General features: G+C 39.8%; 1 pseudogene; it reads left to right on the top strand.

Annotated features, from left to right (window-relative positions):
- The first annotated feature begins 2,336 nt into the window (after positions 1-2,336).
- The window catches only part of LOC117546440, a 58,139-nt pseudogene continuing 41,658 nt past the window's right edge, over positions 2,337-18,817 (top strand).

Raw genomic sequence — 18,817 nt, 5'->3', positions numbered from 1 at the left:
AACTTCAGTTAAATACTTGTGTGTAGATTAGAAAGAGGTACGATAAAGGATCTGCAGTATTTTATGAAGTATTAATCGTACAAAGGTCAGTTTTATACAAGTAGAAGTGTGTATTTACCTGGTAGTAGGCTGTCAGTAATGGCTACGCCTCTCTATTTGGACTGGTAGATCTCGGCAGACTGGCAACTTTAAAAGTAGCTCTCGGTTCAAAAAAGGTTGGGCACCTCTGCTCTAGCTGGAGCATGGCGGTGCAACAACTCAGACCGGTAATGTGGTGCCAGTCCATGCAATGATTTAAAAACAACAAGTAAGTACTTGAACTGGATCCTGTAACTGACAGGAAGCCAATGAAGGTCTGCCAAAATGGGTGTGATGTGGTCATAACGTCTCTTCCCAGTAAGAACTTGATTGAAGTTTATTTCATTGTTGTTCAACTAAAGAGAGAAGAACATCTTTTAATCGTTCTAATTAAAGGTGGAGCACAAAAGTTGTCGTGCAACAGAACATGATTGTATCTGACATGTATGCTTTATTGACTTTTTTAAAAATATTTTAATTCCTATGATGTTAAGCAAATAACGTCATCGTACACTCTCAGTGTACAGTGTAATTCATAGGAGGAGAGGTCTTAATAAAAGCCCTTTTGAGTTGTATTACGTATCATGCAAAATATATACATACAACACGCATGGTTGAAGGCAGAAACCGGCTGTCTCATATTTGTCCCTATTTGGAAATACGCACAGTGCCGGCGGGAGGTGGGTTCGATTACAGTGCCGCGACTTGCTGTTACACAATTTGCCCACAAGGGGGCGACAGAAATCACCTCAAATGTCGCGCAGCAGTGAAGCTGCTGTCACCAAATCAAGCTGACTGTGTCAAGATGGGAACATTAATCAGCACAAGACCGGAAATCTGGTGATTTTGCTTTCAAAATAAAGTAAATTGATGTATGGTTAATGTTTTTGGTCAGAAAAGCTGGGCAAACCCTTCAAGTCAGTGATGGCACAATGCAATAATAAAATACATGTTATATGTTCTTCATTTTAATATAGGCTACTATATAATTGTGATTATGTTAAAGTATAACAACAACAAATATGTCATAGGAATAGACGAAAAAGAAAATAATTGAATACCTGAAAATAAACACAATCATTCAATGAATGAATGAATCAGAATATTTTAATTATTGCAGATGACTTTTTCCATGTAGTGTATGTTTTTTTCCTCAGTTTTCATTGCTATAGCCTAGCCTTACTAACCTGCTAACTAATCGCAAGTTCAGAGTCTGCATTTATAATGATTTACAAAGAGGCTCAATTTCAATTACATTGTCATAGTTATCAATTGAACAAAACGGAAACAGCTTATATGACCTGCTTCGTCAATAAAGTCCCTTTTATTATAAACAACATTTAAAGGTAGGGTAGATCATTCACTTCAGAAACACTTTTTGTTATATTCCATGGAATGCTCTTAACATTCCGATAGCAATGAATAAATGTAATGCTTTGACAATAAATATATACAAATATTTCATCCGTGGAAGCCGTGGCGCTGTAAAAAGCAAGTCCAATTATCTGCCTCGGCAGATAACCAACCTGCCTGTCAGCCTTCCATCTCGTGCACAAACTTATCTCGTGCCCTCCTTGGTCATGTGCGCGTTGATTGATTGATTGAAAAGCGTATTAACAGCTTGTATATTGGGTACAGTACAGTACAGCTCAAAACATACAATTGTTAAGGGGATGCAGACCAGAGAAAGACTTTCGTCTTGTTTACATCAGGGTCCCCCATTTCAAATTCATAATAAATGGATTAAATTTAGATGTACATGGTAATTCTATTTTTAATTTCAACTCAGGTCTTGGGTCTCATATTGACCTTTTACAGGGATGGTCCAATCTCAGCTCAGCAGCCATGATGAAAAGCTTTAGATTGACATTTTACGACGCTTTTATCCACAGCGACTTACATACTCAATACTGTGGACAATCCCCACAGGAGCAATTTGGGGTGAAGTGTCTCAGGGACACAACGACATGCTGACGCAGTGGGGTTTGAACCTGTGACCCCCTGATCCCAAAACCAAGGCTCTATCCACTGCGTTCGTGTGTGTTGGAGGAGGGGCTCTGTAAGGAAGTGGCAGATTTTCTCCGGTTGTGTATTTTCAAATTCTAGCTTACTCGAGCTGGTTTCTCCATTCTTACCTACCCTACCTTTAAATATCAAAGCTCAGTTTTATTCTGGAAATTGCAGCCGGAAGTCGCTTCCCGTTGACCAGGTGGCTTGATGACGCGTCTCTTTGAGCGCTGTGGCTGTCAGATAGTGGATTCAGAAGGAGAGAGAGCACCCACCCTGGTCGCTTCGTCTTTCCGTATCTAACCCTCCTTCACTCGGCACCTCAGACAAGGCATTTCACCGCTCCAACGGCCGTCTAGCTGCTGGGTGGAGCTGTATTTTAAACGCTAATTTAGTGCAAGAAACCCCGCATTTTTCCGGAGTTGAGAAAGTAAAAGAGCAAAAGATAGAAGAGAGACATGGCCACGACAACCTGTACGCGATTCACTGACGAATGTCAACTGTACGAGGAGCTGGGGAAGTGAGTATCCGGTTTTAATGTGTTAGTTTTGCTTGTTTCTGCGGGTGTTGTGTGGTGTAAATGGAGCAGCGTTAGGAAGGCTGGTTTACAGGCAGTGCAGAGCTGTGCGACTCTGCAGACCAGTGTGTGTGCGTTTGAGTGTGTGCTTTTTCGGTGTGACAGGTCTGAAAATATGCTACTCTCGCTCCATGTGTGAGTGGAAGTCTCTTTCTAACACGCTTGTTCTTCTCTGAATATTTTGTCATGCATGTTTCCCAAAATCCAAAGTAAAATGCAACAGTAACGTCAGAATTTGCCGTTACATCAGCCTCCCGTTACAATTTAGAAACACGTGGGGTGTCAGAAATGTGCTGCAACTTTTTAAACCACAGATGAACTGTTGTGCAGAAAAAGTTATGTTTTATGTTTGCAAAGATGACAGTTTTTCACTAGTTTGATCAGATATCCTCTTGAAGAATACATTAATGTCATCTGCAAAGCTTCAAAAACGTTAAGTCTAGTGGGCTTAATATTACATTTTTAATGCAATCTTCTTCTTTATATGTTCATTTATGTAAAGCTCTGAATGAATGGCATCTATATGGACACATTTTGTATAAACACAAGTAACACCTTAATTGCAGAAACTTAGCAGCTCCTATGCAGCATGGTTGCAGATAATATGTTAACTGTATGCACATTGTTTTTAGTGGTATGTAATGACTCAACACAGACAACAAATGACTCCTCATGCAAGGACCAAATATTGCATTTCAAAAAACGATATACACTTTTTGAAGTTGTGCTGTCATTAGATAATCATCATCAACGAATATCTGTAATGCAAAAAATTAAGAGTGGTGACATGAGATAAAAAAGTTTGAATATAAAGTCAACAGTAATATACAAATACCTTTTTAGTAGATGAAAAACAAAACCAGTTTAGTGCATCTTAAAAGTAATGTATGAGCTTCCCAAACATTATATTGGATAATTATTTAAAAAAAAAAAAAATGAACATGAAGTCAGAAGGTGGGGTCACCAAAACTTTCCATGAAGCACTGGAGGCCTTACAGTTTAAATCTTCATATTGCAACATTATAGATGTTTACAGTGATGCTGAAGAGTGTTAGCATCTAGCCTGTGTTCTTTGATTATTATGCATATCTCTTGTTATTTTCTGACTGGCCCCATGCCATTAAGTCAGCCATATCTGATAACTGCAACCAAAATATTACGGTGTCTGTTATATTCATGTGGGTTTCATGGAATGAAGATTAGAATCTCCATGTCATTTTAATAAATGATTGGAAATAGGCTAATTTACCAACAGTACATATTGTTTATAGTCCTGGATTACGTTTTTCTTTATAAATTATTAGATTGACAAGCCAACTAGTAACCTAGAACAGTGGTTCCCAAACTTTTTGTGCCCAAGGCACACCAAAGGACAAGTAAAAATCTCAAGGCACACCTGTTGTGCAAAATAGCCCTTATAACACGTGTTATCACTCATATCATGTAAAATATCTGTAAATGTGCTTAATTATTTACTAATGCCAAATAAAATGTGACAAAGACAACTATATTACTCATGAAATATTTATTAACGAAATATTTCAGAAATTAATTTGAAACTTTATCAAATTATGCTTCATCAAAGCAGCAACACACTCATTTAAACTAGACAGGTCACAACATTAAAAATGAGGCAAAGGAAACTCAGCAGAAATTCAGCATAGAGAACTGTCAATGCAAGGAAGCTGCATTGTCCATGGTCCTGAACTACAAATTATAAATGTAACATTTCAGCAATCAGCATTGAAACATGTGCTATTGTAAATATTTTTGCCGACTTACAAATTAGTGAGATACATGTGCCTGTTGGGGCGCACAGAATTTTGTAATCCTTGGTGGCACTGAGGAGAGGGCCACTCGCAAGTCCTGTTCAACAGAGAGCCGTGACCTCCTGTTGTTCTTCATGTAAATCAGAGTAGAGAACGCCAACTCCAGAGATGGGGTCGTTACTAATTTTTAAAAATATATTACATATTACTTTAAAAAAAAGTAATATATTACACTACTTCGTTACTATCTACATAAAGTAACTCGTTACTTTACTCGCCGAGCACGTACGAACTGCGCATGCGTGAGTGGCAATAACTTTCTTTACCAGCAGGCGGCGGTAGTGTGTATTTGTCATTCAAAACAGGCAACAACCGGAAGACAGAGAAGAAGAACAGACAACAAATAGCGTGTGCGGTAGCTTCACCTTAGCATGTGTTCTTTGCAGGTGTTTGTTGAGGTTTGACGTGGTGTTTACAGCAGTGGATAACAGCTTCTGGCCTGGACACAGTTTGCACCTCACCGTCACATTCCTGTCTATTCTTCGGACGAACTCAAAATAATGGGCATACCTCCACCCCTCGAAAGTTATCGCTGACTCAGCCATGTTTATGCAGCACTGCAAGTGGAGATGTGGACTTGCAAGTCGCGCAGATTACGTACATATAAACCTACAAAGTACTGATATAGTAAATTAAAAAATAATTATTTTTGTGTAGTTGTATATTGCAATAATAACGTATGGTTGTCACAAAATCCCACGGCACACCCGGACTTGACTCGCGGCACACCAGTGTGCCGCGGCACACCGTTTGGGAACCACTGACCTAGAATATGATCAAAAGCCACATAACCAATAGTCAGACTATTTGTTCTCTTTTGAAAGTTAGAATTTTTAAGGTATCTTTTCAAAAACATTTATTTTGCAATATTACGTAAAATAAACTTTGTAGCAAACACAAGATTATACTTTTACATTACATTACATTACATTGCATTTAGCTGACGCTTTTATCCAAAGCGACTTACAATAAGTACATTCGACCAGGAAGACACAACCTTGAAGAAAACAGAATCATATAAGTACATCAGGTTTCATAGAGCCAAACATTTCAAGTGCTACTCAACTGGCTTTAGGTAAGCCAGTCCTTTATTAGTATAAAAGTGCTTCGTTAATAGTTCTAACGCTCGAAGTGGAGTCGAAAGAGATGAGTTTTCAGTTTGCGCCGGAAGATGTGCAAGCTATCTGCCGTCCTGATGTCAATGGGGAGCTCATTCCACCATCCTGGTATGGAGGACGGAACATGACTTAAGTATAAATAAATAAATGTATGAAGAAATACAGGAATAAATAAATAAATACGTAAATAAATAAATAAATACAGGAATAAATAAATACAGGAATAAATAAATGACGAAATAAATACAGAAATAAATAAATGTTGAAATGAATACACAAATAAATAAATAAAAGAATAAATGCATAAATAAATGCATAAATAAATATGGAAATAAATACATCAATGTATAAATAAAAGTCGAAAATAAAACAGAACACACGTTATTATATATCTTTCATTTATTTCTACATTTACGCGACATACATTTATTTATTTATGTATTTATGTGTCCGTATGCTAATGAGGTGGGCGGTCCTAACCTCAGTCTGAAGCAGGATTCGCCAATTGTTGGAGCCAGGCAGAAGCAATAGATTCGTGGCAAGTCACATCATGTCGAGCTGAGCCAAGTCCTCTATACATCGTTCCACACGAAACTGGACATAGTCTTTTGGTTCTCCGTTCTCTAAATGGTCCGCTAATGATCGTAAATGATCTCCAATGGCTCTTAAATCAATATCCATAAATAAACCTTACAACTGTGGATAAACCATGGATGTATAAAGATAAGGGCTAAACAGTAAAGCTCCTGCATTCGAATCAGCGCGGTTATCCAGGCGTTAGTAGTAGAGCCCTCTGCCAGAAATGATCACACACTCCTGTAACCAATCCTGCTTCAGACTGAGGTTAGGACCGCCCACCTCATTAGCATACGGACACATAAATACATAAATAAATAAATAAATAAATGTATGTCGCGTAAATGTAGAAATAAATGAAAGATATATAATAACGTGTGTTCTGTTTTATTTTCGACTTTTATTTATACATTGATGTATTTATTTCCATATTTATTTATGCATTTATTTATGCATTTATTCTTTTATTTATTTATTTGTGTATTCATTTCAACATTTATTTATTTCTGTATTTATTTCGTCATATATTTATTCCTGTATTTATTTATTCCTGTATTTATTTATTTATTTACGTATTTATTTATTTATTCCTGTATTTCGTCATACATTTATTTATTTATACTTAAGTCATGTTCCGTCCTCCATATCCTGGAGCCAGGACAGCAAACCCACGTGTTTTCGCCGATGGGAACTTGGGTCCCCCTCGCAGCGAGGGCGCAACGAGTCGTTTGGCTGATGCAGAGCGTAGTGCACGCGCTGGGGTGTACGGTTTAACCATGTCCTGGATGTAGGAAGGGCCAGATCCATTCGCAGCATGGTAAGCAAGTACCAGTGTCTTGAAGTGGATTCTAGCAGTTACCGGAAGCCAGTGAAGGGAGCGGAGGAGCGGAGTGGTGTGGGAGAATTTAGGAAGGTTGAAGACCAGACGAGCCGCTGCATTCTGGATACTTGCACGTTGTTCAGCAGTGTAATCTCCACATATTGAAACACATTTGTAGTAAAAAGCTAACATTAGACTATAAACAGACTACATCGTGGTCGCATGGCTCTTGCATCACTACCGCTAAACTGTAAACGGACTCGTGTTTGACTTGATGACATTAAGAACTCTCATTTAGCCACTGGTTAGCAACAGTTAGCAGGCATCTAACCATAAACTTGTTTGAGACGAGGGAACCGGAAGTGGTAAAATGCTAACTAATAACCCGGGTTTTAGGACTCATATTTGTAATGACATTGCAATATTAGATATTGAAACTATGTTATTTGGAACATACATAATTTATGGATGGTAAGCAGGGGCGGACTGGGAGGAAAAAGTGGCCCAGGGATTAATTGACAGACAGGCCCACTTAATGCGCAGCATGTATCGGCCGGCTGGTGACGAAAAACAAAAAACAAAAAACCCTATGCATTTAATGCAAAAAACCCTATGCATTTAATGTTATTTTGGACAATTATTCATATAGTAATCACATTACCTGAGCCCTTGAGTTGCCTAGAGCAAAAATAGTTACAGCATATATTTAGTGATTTTAATGTTAACAGATCATTGATGCAATAACATTTGGACCCAATTTGCCTGACTTGACGCATGGAATAAAACATGGGCATAGGAAGCATCCTTAATGTGGGTGAGACAATTTAACAGGGGGTGTGGGCAGGTGGTAGGCCTTACCTCCTCTAGGGGGGTCCGGGGGCAAGCTCCCCCGGGAAGATTTTTTTTTTTTAAATGTTGAAGTTAAATGCGTCAATTTGGTGCACTTTGAGAGCAAAATTACGGACTAAATATATGGATATTTCTATCTCAACACCCATGTGAAACAGAACTGTAAACAGATTTACTTTTTCTTTCAACATTTATTTGAACAGCAAGTGGAGGCAAAAGTGACTGCACCCAAAACAATAAACCTGCTAGCTAACTAGCCTAAACTCAGTAACAGAATGTGGGCAACACGTTCTTCTCCACAGCCGCACAACCTCTGAGTCAGACGTCACTTCCCCGTTTTCTATCCTACGGGTACAGCCACTCCCCCTGAACCCCGTTTCCCTGCCAACCCCCCCCCTCCCAATATGCAAGCCCCTCCCTCTGAACCCAGGGCTTGCCACAATACTGTATACACTGTATACACAAACTATACAAAAACGCTTTTACGCTTTGGAGCTTGTTTATCCATCTGTAAGCAACTGCCAGCTAGGTCTCTCAGTCACTCACTCCTGATCGTTCACTGCTCAGTGACAGCTGCTACGGAGCTGATGTGTGAAAGTGAAACTGATAGCCTATCAAAACGGCCCAGCCCAGCCCAGCCCAGTGGGGTGTGGGCCACACCCCGGAACACTTACAAATGTGGGCCGGTAGGATTTAGGAAAATAAAAAAAATAAAAAAATAAAATATATTTTTTTATTTTAAAAAATAAAATAAAATATTTGTTGGGCCCTCCGGCCCACGCACAGCACCGGCCCACCGGGGAAACTCCCGGTATTCCCAATGGCCAGTCCGCCCCTGATGGTAAGCAGCAAGGGAAGTTAGGCAGTACTGAATTCAGACATTTATGCAGATGTTTTTTGTTGTGATACTGGGTCACCATTTGAATTTACTGTACTTGCTCCTGCTGCTGTTTTTAATAAGGTGCTACCACATGTATTTCAGAGCCACCATTCAAGTCTACATGGGTGATTGTTTGATACTGGGGCATTTTTTTAACCAGATCATGCTGCTTTCAGAAACATTTTTACATTTTCCACTTTGTCTCTGTTTTTAAATCATATTAGACTAAATGTCTCAAAAAACCTCAAAGCCAATGAGACTATATATATATATACGTTTTTTCTTCCTTTTTTTTTGGGCAACGATTTTGTGATTTCGCTAAATTGCGATTAATTGTACACAATACACTTCAGTCAATGCGCTGGCTTTGAAGCTCTCTTTGTAAGAGAGAGACTCATCTGTTCATCCTGTCACACCAAGCCTGAAGGAAAGAGCGCATGTGTGAGAGGCTTGAAATCCTCATGATAACGCTCACTGTGACTTTGTAATAATAATCCAACATCTGAACAGAACTAATTGTTGCGCCCTCACTCTCTAATGGTGTCGATTTCTTAACGGGACTTGTGACATTTAAGCATACTCTAGTGCCATTCAACTAAAATTCAACGAGGTCCAGTTAGAAAAAATCTCCCCATGCAAAGGTCCGGAACATCGAAATGTCTAAGTTGCTTTATGAATTAGTGTGATATATATTGAAGTGACCTGTAGCTTTATCAAGTCTGCATGTAATCAACAATTGACTGCCAATCAAATAAAGAAAGTACAATTCATAAACAACAATATTTATTGTCAATTAACATTGAACTCTACAGATATACAGTAAATACTGTGGATATGTGTAATGTTCCTCTCGGGCTGCATTTAAAAATAAAATAGCTTTTGAAAATATGTGCATCTTATAAGTGCTTAATTTTAGATAAATAAAGTGTAGCAGCAGCTTGAGTTTCCCTTTTTCTTTGTTAACCGTTTCACATCATGACTTAACAGTTTTAAAGTTTCTCTTTCTTTCCCTCTTATATTGCAGTCCCTCACTCACTTTTTTTTATTCAGTGCGAGAATTGAGCTTGAGCTTGTCCTGCCAGGAGTTTAAATCTGGGCTGAAATGGTGTCAGTGCCATTCTCATACACATGCAGGTGCTCATTGGTTAGCCTCGGTTATCCTGCCCTGGAACGATATTTATTTTTAATTTTGATCCTGGTGGACTGATCATATTGGGCTCTGAGACTGCTTATTTTTTGTGACCTCAGTTCTGACTTGAGAGGGAATGTTTGGTCAAACACTTTGTGTTTTGTCTCATATAGTCCAGCAGATATGTGAAATATCTGAAAGAATTGTGCTTTTGATGATAAAAACATGAAATTTGGCACACTGTTAGAGGAAGATTTTTGGCTATAGGGCCATCGCAAATATGTCCAATGATGGCAATGGCGCTAATAGTGGCGTTTTGGCACTTTCATAGTGGCGTTTTGGCACTTTAGCGCAGGGCCGGCCCTCGGCATAGGCAGTATAGGCGAATGCTAAGGGTGCATCAACCCATAGGGGGCGCCGAAAATTGGGGGGGAAAAAAAAGTTAGAAATTAAAAAAAATATTTTTATTTTTTATTTTATTTCATAACAACAACATTTCCCGATTTTGGATCAATAAAGTACATTTATTATCTTATAGTAACAGAACTACGCCTATATTGCGTACAGCGCCCATAAACTATGGCACACACCCCCCCCAAATCAAGTTGAACTGCCCCAGCCCCAGTAAAAACCAGAGGTTTATGTGAAATTGTTCTTTTTTTGAAATAATGGTTTTAGTGTGCAATTATAGGTTTTAATTTTGTATTTGTGTTACTTTAAAATAAATCAAACTCCTAAAAAACGTACACAGCTTCTGTGTGCTTTTATTAACATTGGCATTTACTGTGTAAGCAGTCGCGGGGGGAGAGCTTTGGAGAGCTCTCTCCTGAAAGACTGAGCGGCTCTGAACCTCAGCTCAGTGAGGTAAAGGCACACCTTGATATGATCATTATAGTTATAAATGGGGGGCCAGCTAAAATCTTGACTAGGGCAGCAAATTGGTCAGGGCCGGCCCTGCTTTAGCGCCAAGGTCTCTGCACAAATGAGACACACTGGTTCTGTGCTCCCAGTGGGCAGGATGAACATGAATGAGTCTGTCCACTCAGGGTTAAAAGCTCTGTTCTCACCGTCCACTTTTCTTTTCTTGGAGAGCGCCATGTGTAATTATTTGTCTCTCCCTGTCTGCCGCTAACACGCCTGTTCACTCTCCTCTCCGTCTTCTCTCCGTCAATCGCTAATTATTCTCTTCACTCACTTTCCTCTCCGCTCTCTGCTGCGCTCTCGTCTCTTCTTCTGTGTTTCTCTCCCTGTATCGCTCACTCGTCTCTTTCGCCCCCTGTCGGCAGCGGTTAAAATAGAATCGTCCCGTCTAAATTGAAATCCCCTATTAATGTATTGATTATAGGTCCGGGTCCGTATAGGTCGGCGTCTGGGTCCGGATCCGGACCGCGGTCCGCCTGTTGCCGACCCCTGCTCTAGTATGTTTATCCCATTTATGTGATGTCTGCCGTACTTAAATACAAACACCACAGCAAGCCTCGAAGAAAGGGCTGGCTCCAATGTTGATGAAATAAGATTAAGTTAAAGGGCCCATGTCATGCTTTTCCGGTTATTGTCCCCTTGTGTGTTATGAAGCTTTTTATGCATGTAAACGGTCTGCAGAGTCAAAAACCCTCAAAGTACACCCTGTAGCGAGTAAAACTCTTAACACAGAAAAGACCTGTCTATGCTGCCCCAAAACGCCTCGTTGGAGATTTCTCATTTTCCATTTGTTTCTTCCTGGGTTCTCTGACGTGACGTGTGACACAGAGGCCACACCCTCTGCCAGCAGAACATACTGTTGGAAGCTCAGGTTCAGTTCAAAACTATATCCAGTCATGCCGACGAGGGTCTGTTTCCTGTATTGTGAGGGGAAATCTTCAATGCATGCCTTACCGAGGGCAGAACCACGACGAAGTCATTGGTTGAAATGTCTTTTTAACACTGTTCATTCAGATGTTCGAGCCGGTATTTTACTTTGTGCGCGGCATTTCACGGACCAAAGCTTCACAAACCTTTCAGCGATTCATGCCGGATATGTACAGCGTAGGGCACTGAAGAATGATGCTGTTCCTACTTTGTTTGGACCAGCGGGAGATTCGGGTACACAACCTGTAAGTATTCATTGTTGTTTGTGTATTTATGATGTTTAAAACAAACAAGGTATCTACCACGATTGTTTAAATGGGTAAACGTTTTTCGGGCTGCTAAGCCATTGACACAGTTCTAACTAAGTTGCTAGCGTTTCCATATATCAACTCCAATGTCAGCAAATGGCCTTACATGTATCTCATAGCAGGAGAATGTCTGCATTCACACACGAAATACTCATAGACAGTATACTCCGGGTGATTTACCATACGGTCAGTCGCGAAACTTAATTACATTATAGTTGGCGTTCCTAGCGTGTATGCTACCGAGCTAAAAAAGAAGGCTACCAAGAGCTAGACATGGGTTTGCTAGGGAAAACATTGTTTTTATGCCACCAAAATGAATGACCGAACGTAGCAGACTACTACCCGTATAAGATTGCAATTGTAAACATGTTCTTGCTAGCCTAATATGAACCACTAGCTGTTGTTCATAGTAGGTTGGCATGTTACACTGAACAACTAGCAAACGTAGGTTAGCATATTAATCTAGCTGTTAAGCTAACGAACCTAAAACAACTAAAGTTTCTCTAATATTTTGTGATTTGCATTTGATTTCGTCAGGAACTCCTGGCGTATCCGGCGGACAACACATGACGGGATGACCACTCTGATGCCTCTTCCTAAAAAGCCCCAGCACCGTCTTACAAAGCTGCGATAGGCAAGATGCCAAAAACGCCTATAAGGGGAGGAATGGATGATGTACAGTGTATATATATGTATATTTACACATGTTCATTTTGTACATTTCTAAAAATGAAGATTGATGGAAATACTTAGTAGCCTTTCTTCCCTGAATTATTTGCTCCTATAACATATCATTCATATATAGCAAACCATGATTTAATTTTTCATCAAACACAGTAGTAGTTTATTACAGGTAAGTAGAATAATGTAAGGGAATATTTCTGTCTTACTCCTAAGTGTCAAAGAATAATTCTTCCTTACTCCTAAGATATTTAACCTTATTGCCTGTTGACGTTTACGACCAAACCCTGGCTCTGTTATCTCTCTTAAGGAATGGGAGGCTCCAGCTATCTTGATAAACCAGTTCAACTCTCGGTCACGAAATGGTTTACGACTGTGAGAACGCTGGCTTTCTAAGCTCCACAGATGTTTACGCCTCCCCCAATATGCTCATTAACTCTCTGTAAACTAGTTAAAAGGTCTATCGAGAGAGAGAGAGGCTAGGCAGAATTGACATGACAACCCACCCGTGCAGTCAGAACCTTTTGCTGCTGTGACTTGTGATATGAATTCTCCGGCCGTTGACTTGTAATAAACATCATTGTTTGGCATCAAAGCTCCAACTCTCCTCGTGTCTCTCTGAGTCCTGACTCTCCATTGCTGCAGAAGTTTCCCTTACAGTAAGAATAACTTACTCTTCTTCCGTTCTATGCCTCAAAGGTCCATAATCGAATGGAGGTTCTGCAGGGTGTATGGGTTGAGACGGTTTGGCTCTAGTCCTGGGTGGTGTACCATGCACATAATAGGTGCTGGGACTTGGTTCTTTCGTGTTGCAACCTATAGGAAGGTAAGATATTTGTAACATAACACGTTTAGCAATTAAACCAACTATGGCGAGGTTTACAAAATAAACATTCAATTACTAAGGTAGAAATAAAAGGTCTATTGACTTGACAAATATGTATGGTGTATATCTTGGCATTTAATGTTGTGTGCTACTGTTGGTGTTTTCAGCTAGCTGGCTACATAATGTTGTAACTTACATCTGAAATGTAAGAGCGATACTAAATTAAAGCAGGATCTCCAACAAGCCGTTTAGGACAGAGAGTGAATACCGGTGAATACACATGAATACACATACTATACAGAGATGCTGTATGAGAAACCAATTTGAGTTTGGAAAATTGCACAATATAAATCTATTTTGGTATACCTCAACAATGGAATTATGATCGGTAGAAATGGCCATGACCTTTAACACTGGTATGGTTCTACTTCAATGTTTTAACACAAGATCTTATAAAGTTCATAATCAAACACATTCTTATACTCTACATATGCAGGCATATAAAATGACAAAACATAATTTGAATGAATTATAATTAAAATATATTTCAAAACATCCTGTTTAAACCATGCATTCTGGAATATTTTCACAATAAAACAAACAGTTTCAAGCTTGAATGTGGATTTCTGTCATAGTTACTCATTACGAAATATAGACGCTCAAACAAGTTATTCAAAACTTTTCTCTGATTTTGGTATTCTTTTTTGCCTCGGTTACACTTGAAGCTTTTGAGTGTAACTTTACAAATCCTAATCCACAGTACGTCCTCAACACCACAGGCAACATGTGAAACTGTAACTGTACACCAGAAGCTCGGAGTAATCCCGTTACAATACACTCCAAGTCTACTCTTCTGTGTGTCAAACCAGACTTTCTAAAAGCAATGAATCATGACGTGTTGCCCTATTTAACTGTATGTGTGTTAGCATATTTAGCCCTGATCACTTACCTCACATTGGGAACTTTCCAGGCACAGCTGTGGAGTTTGGTGTCAGTTATTTGGTTGAGTGTGTGTGTTGCTGGTGTTGGTCATGCAGTGCTTTATACACAACCGTGTTTCAGAGAGTTTCTTGCCTTTGGGTCCTGTTTAGCTACATCTGGTTACTCTAGAAGAGCTCTCTGTAAGCGTGTTGATCTGCTGGAACTAAACTACCCAGACAATCCTTACCATGAGATGTAGCATTTTGAATTCAGTTGTTTTTATCGGGCGCCTAAACTGTATTGAAATTCCCTGTGAAGTCTGCTGGGTTTTGTGTCTCCCCATAGACATTTCCCCCACTGTCTGCTTATTAAGGTCTCAGGTAAGCTGGTCTCGCAGCGTTCACCTTTGACCCTGACCTTGTTGGTTGTCTTTAACTGCCTCAGTGTGGAGGCAGACCAGTGGCACCAGTCCACCTTTTCACTGTAAACTGTGGTAGCAAGACTGGGCAGATCTCACTTAACAGGTCAGGCTATGAAGCCTCTCTGTCACCTGCTCTCTGGTTTTTAAAGGGAGATATTTTTGTGTTGAGGCTGATGACATGTGACCTTCTTATGGCCAAATCCATCCACATTCAGTCTTTCCAGTCACAATTTCCTTTAAACTTTTGAGGTGTAGTTTCTTCACACGGCAGCAGATGCAAAATTAGATCACGGAATCACATACTAAAGTTTACATGAGGTAAGTCATCATGCTTTGGTTGTGGGACTGGTGCAACATGTGTGCTTCGTGACAGGCTCTTCAAGGTAAAATACCTATTCACTAATGCAGGGATTGTGTTTAAGAGCCCATTTTAGCCCTGTCTCTCACACGCCGCATGTGTGCATGTTATTTATGTTATGCTGACTGTGTATGGGGAGCCTCATGGGAGCCTATTAGGAAGACAAATCCTGGCAGCATAGTCTTTTAATGGAGCTAGCCGCAGTTAACTCGAGCAAGTCGCATCAGGTCTCTTCTACATTTGGCTGAAAAAAAATGCCAGCTATGAAAAAAATGTTCAGCAAAATCTTATGAAGAGTTAAGTTGAGCTCTCTGTGTCGTTCGTCAAGAACTTGCAGGCGTGCTGGTGTTGCCCTTGTATCAAAAGAAGGTGAATAATGCAATTAGGGAATCACATATATATTCTTAACATACAGAAATTAACAAAGATTAGTAAATGTTTTTTTTCTGTGTATTTACAGGGGAGCCTTTTCAGTGGGTGCGCAGGTGTGTTAAGCTGTGTACAGGACAGGAGTATGCCGCCAAAATAATCAACACCAAAAAGTTATCCGCAAGAGGTAAGCACATCCCCGTTCTTCTCCATCCAAGGTGTTTTCAATTCCTTCAGAACTTAAAGGAGCCGTATTATGCTAAGCTTTGAGTTTTTATAATTGTATTTTGTGCCTCTACTGTGACACACTTTAATGTTCAAAAAGCTCTTTTATTTTTCTCATACTGCCTGTGCTGCAGCACCTCGTTTCACCCTCTGTCTGAAACCAGAGTCCAGTCTGCTCTGATTGGTTAGCTGGCTGGCTCTGTTGAGATTGGTCAACTGCTTAGAGAAGTCCCGGCGCTTAGCCTATACCCTATGTGTTGGAGCGCTAACCAATAGAAGCAAGTGTTACATAGTGATGTCACTATACTACAGAAGTCAACAAATGAGTCCAATGGAGGCATTTTAGGCAGGGGGAGGAGTGTTGGAGAGAAACTCCCTCTTGAGGGAACTTTGGTATTTTAGCCTTTGCAGACCATTTACATGCACAAAAACCTAAACCACTACAGGAAAGGGAAAACCCCCAAAATCATAATAGGGCCCTTCAACATATATTGGCGCCGAAACCAATGTGCTGTGTTCCTGTAAAGTGGGGTCCCAAACAAAAGTTGAATTTCACTTACTTCAAGTAAGTATGTATAACCATATGAGAATGACTCATTTGTTCATAGTTTCTCTGTCTCAGTAGTCACCTCCACACCTACAGCGTCGACAGTTATCAGGGTTCATACGGTCATTGAAAACCTGGAAAAGTCATGGAAATTCAAAATGCAAATTTCAGGCCCTGGAAAAGTTTTGGAAAAGTCATGGAAATGTACAGTGGGGCAAAAAAGTATTTAGTCAGCCACCAATTGTGCAAGTTCTCCCACTTAAAAAGATGAGAGAGGCCTGTAATTTTCATCCTAGGTATACCTCAACTATGAGAGACAAAATGAGAAAAAAAAATCCAGAAAATCACATCTGATTTTTAAAGAATTTATTTGCAAATTATGGTGGAAAATAAGTATTTGGTCAATAACAAAAGTTAATCTCAATACTTTGTTATATACCCTTTGTTGGCAATGACAGAGGTCAAACGTTTTCTGTAAGTCTTCACAAGGTTTTCACACACTGTTGCTGGTATTTTGGCCCATTCCTCCATGCAGATCTCCTCTAGAGCAGTGATGTTTTGGGGCTGTCGCTGTGCAATACGGACTTTCAACTCTCTCCAAAGATTTTCTTTGGGGTTGAGATCTGGAGACTGGCTAGGCCACTCCAGGACCTTGAAATGTGGGACTTTTGGAAACAGTTCTAAATTGGTTTGAATCCTACTTAAAGGACAGAAACAACTTTGTTTCTATAGGTAAATACACATCTGAGTTGACAAATATGACATGTGGGGTTCCTCAAGGCTCCATCTTGGGGCCTCTTCTCTTTAACATCTACATGCTACCACTGGCTCAGATAATGAAGAACAACAAAATAAGTTACCATAGCTATGCAGATGACACACAAATGTACGTAACAATTTCACCAGGAGACTATGCTCCAATTCAAACACTGAGTAAGTGCATTGAACAAATCAATGACTGCATGTGTCAGAACTTTCTCCAATTAAACAAAGATAAAACTGAGGTAATGGTTTTTGGAGCCAAGTCAGAACGTATAAAAGTTAGCGCTGAGCTTCAGTCTGCAATGTTCAAAACAACAGATACAGCCAGAAATCTAGGTGTAGTCATGGACTCTGACCTGAGTTTCAACAGTCACATTAAAACTGTTACTAAATCAGCCTACTATCACCTAAAGAATATATCTAGGATTAAAAGACTAATGTCACAGCAGGATTTGGAAAAACTTGTCCATGCTTTTATCTTCAGTAGACTCGACTACTGCAATGGTGTCTTCACAGGTCTCACTAAAAAATCTATTAGGAAGCTGCAGCTGATTCAGAACGCCGCTGCTCGAGTCCTCACTAACACTAAGAAAGTGGATCACATCACTCCTGTTCTGAAGTCTTTACACTGGCTTCCTGTGTGTCAAAGAATAGATTTCAAAATACTGCTGCCGGTTGATAAAGCACTGAATGGTTTAGGCCCAAAATACATTTCTGACCTCCTGCTAAATTATGAACCACCCAGATCTCTCAGGTCTTCAGGGACTGGTCAGCTTTCTGTCCCCAGAGTCAGAACTAAACATGGTAAAGCAGCGTTCAGTTATTATGCTCCAAATATCTGGAACAAACTCCCAGAAACCTGCAGGTCCGCTGCAACTCTGACTACTTTTAAATCCAGGCTGAAGACTTTTCTTTTTGTCGCTGCTTTTAATTGAACTATTCATATCTTAGACTGCACTGTAACTTTGATCCATGTACTTTTTTCTTTTAATGTTTAATTGACTGCACTGTAACTTTTATCCATGTCTTTTTTCTTTTAATGTTGATTTTATTAGCTTTTCTTTTTAATGACTGATTTTAAATGCCATTTTCTTAATCTCTTTCATTTTTTGTAAAGCACTTTGAATTGCCTTGTGTTGAAAAGTGCTATATAAATAGCCTTGCCTTGCCTTGCCTTGACTTGACTTGCCTTGCCTTGCCTTGCCTTGCCTTGCCTTGCCTTGAAATGCTTCTTACAAAGCCACTCCTTCGTTGCCCGGGCGGTGTGTTTGGGATCATTGTCATGCTGAAAGACCCAGCCACGTTTCATCTTCAATGCCCTTGTTGATGGAAGGAGGTTGTCACTCAAAATCTCACGATACATGGCCCCATTCATTCTTTCCTTTTCACGGATCAGTCGTCCTGGTCCCTTTGCAGAAAAACAGCCCCAAAGCATGATGTTTCCACCCCCATGTTTCACAGTAGATATGGTGTTCTTTGGATGCAACTCAGCATTCTTTCTCCTCCAAACACGTCTAGTTGAGTTTTCTCAGATCTTGTACTTGAGTAAAAGTAGAAGTACTCAGATCTTGTACTTGAGTAAAAGTAGAAGTACTCAGATCTTGTACTTGAGTAAAAGTAGAAGTACTCAGATCTTGTACTTGAGTAAAAGTAGAAGTACTCAGATCTTGTAGTAAAAGTAGAAGTAC

The sequence above is a fragment of the Gymnodraco acuticeps genome, unplaced genomic scaffold (genome assembly GCF_902827175.1).
Source record: "Gymnodraco acuticeps unplaced genomic scaffold, fGymAcu1.1, whole genome shotgun sequence".
Taxonomy (NCBI): domain Eukaryota; kingdom Metazoa; phylum Chordata; class Actinopteri; order Perciformes; family Bathydraconidae; genus Gymnodraco; species Gymnodraco acuticeps.
Note: the sequence above shows the minus strand (reverse complement) of the source record. Positions and strands in the feature narration are given on the sequence as shown.